Here is a 5,546-nt window from a genome sequence, read left to right as displayed (position 1 = left end):
ATCCACTATGGTGTCTAAGTGAATTATGTGGACAATTTTTGACGATCGTCTATAACTTAAGGCACTTTTAAGAAGACCGTTTAATCATATTATATGAACGTGTGCCATAACAATAAGAGGTTGTAGCCCCCCCCCCCCCCCCCAAAAACAAAAGAAAAGAAGAGAAAACATTAGAGACTATTATTATAACTTTTAATTACTTTTAATGTCCTAAGATATTATAGAGATTGAATGGTTATAGTACTTCTATCTCCAGCTCAACAACAAAAACTTAATACCAAGATATAAGTAAAATAATAGGATGCGATATCAAACTATAATTTTTAGCTCTACAAACCATTTTCTTGTAAACAATTGACACTGTCAATTGATTCAATTTAAAAAAAAAAAAAAATTAAAGAAGAACAAAGAAATTGGTTTGTAAATATAATTGAACAATCAAAAACTTTAGAAAAAAAAAAAAGGAAAAAAAACGTCCTAACTAAAAAAATTACCTACCTTGAGAGATTTATATTCGAAAGGGTAATAAAAATTGTATCATTGCTAGATACATTAAAATATTATTACCAATTTAACTAAAGCCAAAAATCATGCTTATACATGAAATAATTTTCTTAGATGACTCATGTCATGAAATAAATTAATTACTATTAAAAAGTTTAGTATCCACAACAATAGCGTAGAAAATAGATCAATGAAATGTAAATTATGTAAAGTTGATATAGTTTAGAATGAACTCATTAAATTTAATCATGAAAACTTATATATATAGCTAGAAATCAGAGTATTGAAATATTATAAACAATCACTGCAACAAACTTGATTATTAGTGATGAATAATTTTGTCGCTTAAAATTCATATTTTCTCACAAAAACCTTTTGTGACAAAAAATAATTCTTCAATCATTCGTCCTTAAAGCATGGTTCACTAAATGTATACAGAGAAAACTTAGTGTTTCATCACTAACACGAACATATTTTTTATCTCCAAATATATAGCATTTATGACGAACTTATTTGTCATAGAAATTATAGAATTTTGTAGGTAATAGTGTATTTTCGTCACCAAAAAGTTATTAAGGACTATGGAATTGATGTGTCACTGACTTTAGTTTGATTAGTAACAATGTCATTTGTCTCTAGTATTATATATTTCGTAGTTAAACAAATATTATTTTGTCACTACAAGCTACATTTTGCGTACAAATTCTTTTTCATCCCTAAATATATAAATTAGTGACAACTTTAATTTTTGACAAAAATTCACATATAGTCTCAGTAGAATGTCTAAAACTAACTCCTTAGACTTAATTTTAATATTTACAATTTATAGTAAAAAATAGTGACAGTTATATGTATATACATACAAAACAAAGGAAAAGTCCCTAACAGGATTTGAGATAAAAAAGAAAATTTAAATACAATAAATTACCTTAATCTTCTCCAACTTCCCATTTATTTCTTTGATATAACTGATCTAAAATTATGAAGGTATGCGTTAATCACTCCCTCAAAAGTTGGTTAATTTTATTTTCTAGAGGAGAAAATAAACACCAGATTGGTTACAGGTGATTCATACATGAAAGATTCTGGTAAATACAATTTTTGAAAATTCTTTTTTTTGTTTTAATTTTTTTTCAAATCCTTTTTTGAATGTAAAACACAATATAAATCAATTAGATTTCAATGTAGCAATAATCGATACTATTTTTTTTCTTGAATTTTATTTATGAAATCGAATACTAAATACAAACTTCATCTTGAATCTACTATCCTTCGATTTGTAATTAGTTGTATTATTCTGTACAATAAATTAATTTTTTGGGTTTCAGTTTCTACAAAATTCAATTGTAATTATTTTCTTATATTCATTTATAGAAATTTTCATAGTCAGTTGCTTATTTCGTAATTTGGGGTATTTTCATTAAAGTTGCTAACAAATCGTAATCATTCTTTGCATCTATGTTATATGCCTTATTTGTATGGTATGTATTCAGTTGCTAATTGCAATTTGTATGTTATGTATTTTGTCAATAGATTTTATACAAAAATATGGGATTGTTGTCAATTATTTTGAAGCATTCAGGCCTATGAAATATAGATAATGAGTACGAACAATACCAGTTCGAATCAATTGCAATTGATGAAAATGAAAAATACGATGATTTGCTGCAATTAATTGGTACGCAATTTTGTATTGATTTTAATTTGACAACCGTGAAAATAGAATATAAATTTGGCTTTAGTAGTAAAAGAATGGAACTTCATAATGGCATGGGGCTAATAGTATATGTAATGGTACGAAAAGAAGAAAAGGAATTCGGAAACTATTCTTTGTGCGTTTCTCTTTTTGATAAATCTTTCAAAAATGATGAATCGTGTTCGAAGGATGAAGGAGAGAGTTCTTGTAACAATCATAAATAGAAATTAAATGCAAATTGTGTTGATGAAAAAAAGAGAAATATTGATGAAGATTATTTTGAGTTTATTGAAAGTGTGATACAAATGATTAAGAATAGACAATTATTTTCAATCCAAATCACAACGAGGTTCTTATTGGTCAAGTGTATAAGGACAAAGCCACTTTAAAGTCAGTGATGACCTAATATGCAATCCAAAACAAATTTCAATTCAATATAAACAAATCAAATGGGAACGGGTAAGTTGCTGTATTTTATGACTATATATGTTTTTGTAATTGTATATTTTTTTAGTATCTATATATCTGTATGTAGTTGTATTTGATTATTTATTTTTTAATTGTATTTGTATATCTGTATATAATTTTATTTGTATATATATTTTTTAATTTTATCTGTATAGTTTTATGTAGTTGTATTTGATAAGTTTCTTTAGTTGTATATGTACACCTGATGTAATTATAATTGTGTATATATTTTATAATTGTATATGTATTTATGTATGTACTGTATATGATTATTTATTTTTTAGTTGTATATGTATATCTGTATGTAATTGTATTTGCATATATGTTTGTTAATTGTATTTGTATATCTGTATGTAGTTGTATTTGATTATTTATGTTTTAGTTTTATATGTATATTTGTATGTAGTTGTATTTGTATATATATTTTTTAATTGATTTTGTATATGTGTTTGTAGTCCTATTTGTATATATGTTACATGTATATCTGCTTTTTTTTGTTTATGTATGGCGTTGCATACATAAGTTTAGTGTTTTAGTATATTTGTAAACTTTCAAAGAACTAGATTCATATAATGAGTATATAGTTAACATATTGTGGGTATAGATTGTAGGTTTAATAAGTTTTTTTAAATAATTATATTTTTTTTGTTTGTGTAAATTATTAATATTAACAGATAATTATTTCATATCAGGTATACTTTGGTTTGTAAATCGAAGGAATGTGGTTGGTTTCTAATGGCATCTAGCAATAAGAACATCGATTTGTTTAAGATTAAAAAGTTCTGGCATGAACATACTTGGCCTTTAAAAGATAAAGTGTACCAGCAGAAACATGTTAGTAGTACATTGATTGGTAGGATTGTGAAACAAAAGTTATCAAAACATATAAGAATGTATACGACGAAAAATATACAGGAGGATATTAAGAATGATCTTGGTTTGAATTTGACTTATACAATGACGTGGAGAGATAGAGAAAAAGCTTTGATTTCATTGAGGGGGACAACATATGCATCATACAACAGACTGTCTGAATATTTATACATGTTGGAAAAGACTTACCCTGATTTACATATACGAATGAAAAAAACATCAGATGATGAATTCCTTTATGTGTTTATATCGCTCTACTCTCCAATTAAAGATTTTGAGTCATGTCGACCGATTGTTGTTGTTGATGGCAGTCACCTAAGAGGAACATATAATGGAACTTTCATGTCAGCAAGTACACTTGATGGAGAAGATTTTAATACTTCTTCCAATTTTTTTCAATACTATATATATTATATTAAATATATTAAAAATATATTTCGTAAATCTTTTATGTATAACATGATGTATGCAGGACATATTTTTCCCCTAGCTTATGGAATTTTGGATTCGGAGAATTATGCGGCATGGAGTTGATTTTTTGAGCAATTGAAAGAAACTCATGGTATAAAATCAAATATGTGTGTTGTGTCCGACAAGAACGAGAGCTTTATAAGAGATGTGTCAACTGTTTATGGGGGTGTTGTATAGTATGCTTGCATCTGGCATTTGTGGAAAAATGTGATAACTAATTTCAGGAAGTCACATGCTAAATTGTCTAAAGTGTTTTATGCAATGACAAAAGCACATATAATTTTTGAATTTAATAGTCTAATGGAGAAGGTTGAAAAGATAGATATTAGGGTGAAAGATTACTTGCAGTTGGCCGAATATAACAAGTGGTCTAGGGTGTATGAAACTGTAAATCGGGGATTCACTCTAACCTCAAACATTGCTAAAATCATTAACAGGCACCTTAAGAAATCCAGGAAATTGTCTATATATGATTTCTTGGAGGAAGTTAGAAAAATATTTGGCAGATGTCACCACAACAATCAGTAGGTTGGGACATTCACACGTACACCTGTATGTGGAAAATATTATGAACTCCTAAATTTAACGAGGCAAAGAGTACACGAATGAGGGTAAGTATTTTATTAAAAGTACATGATACATTTGTTATTTTGTTGAATTCATGTATATATATATATATATATATATATTCATCGCAGGTTGTACCGGCAATGAATTATGTTTATTCTGTGCTTTATGAAGATCTACGTTTTATTATTTGTTTAGATAAGAAGACATGTTCTTATCATAGATTTGAAATCTATGAAATTTCATGTGCTCATGCGTATGCAGTATTGAAGAGAAAACATCTTGAGCCTGATGATTATTGCTCTGACTTTTACAAGTCAATCTCGATATTGGGTATGTATAAGGTTTCAATATTGCCTCGTCCTGATAGATCCACATGGAAAATAACAGATTATATATTGAGTGAAGTTGTTCTTCCACCAAAATACAGACGTCCCCCTGAAAGGACAAAGAAAAGAGAAAGAGAAAAATCCGCGGGAAAATTTTATGGGACTAAGTCCACATATTCATGCAGTGCTTGTGGGTTAAAGGGACACAATAGGAGTTCATGAAAAAAAATACATCGAGTTGAATAGTTTTTTACGTTATAGTAAATTTATGTTTTATTTTTTTAAACAATCAATAAGTTTCAGTTATGATTTTTGTCATTAAGTATTTAGAATTACTTAGTTGAAATATGATGGATTATCCATTAAGTTAATTTTCAATCTACTTATATAGATATATGCAGTTTTTGAGCTTCTATGTGCATAACTCATAACTTCACTTTTAACTGTATACATGCAAAAAAGTTATTAAAGGAGATGAGCTATCTTTAAACATATTATATTTAACCACATATGTTGTGTGTATTTTGATGTTTTGTTTTTATGTTATATGTATTTATCTTTATGTGTTCTGTTAAAAATTTTGTGTGTATATATATATATAAAAGATTTCATACACAAAATTGTAGTACATTTCCGTC

At 27.2% G+C, this 5,546-nt stretch overlaps 1 long non-coding RNA gene across 1 annotated transcript; it reads left to right on the top strand.

Moving 5' to 3' along the window:
* The first annotated feature begins 1,401 nt into the window (after nt 1-1,401).
* Nucleotides 1,402-4,300, top strand: LOC124888164. The gene is made up of 2 exons (XR_007046291.1): nt 1,402-1,592; nt 4,014-4,300. It is a non-coding gene; the product is annotated as an uncharacterized LOC124888164 (long non-coding RNA).
* Nucleotides 4,301-5,546: the final 1,246 nt, after the last annotated feature.

The sequence above is a fragment of the Capsicum annuum genome, chromosome 10 (assembly GCF_002878395.1).
Source record: "Capsicum annuum cultivar UCD-10X-F1 chromosome 10, UCD10Xv1.1, whole genome shotgun sequence".
NCBI classification, from domain to species: Eukaryota; Viridiplantae; Streptophyta; class Magnoliopsida; order Solanales; family Solanaceae; genus Capsicum; species Capsicum annuum.
Note: the sequence above shows the minus strand (reverse complement) of the source record. Positions and strands in the feature narration are given on the sequence as shown.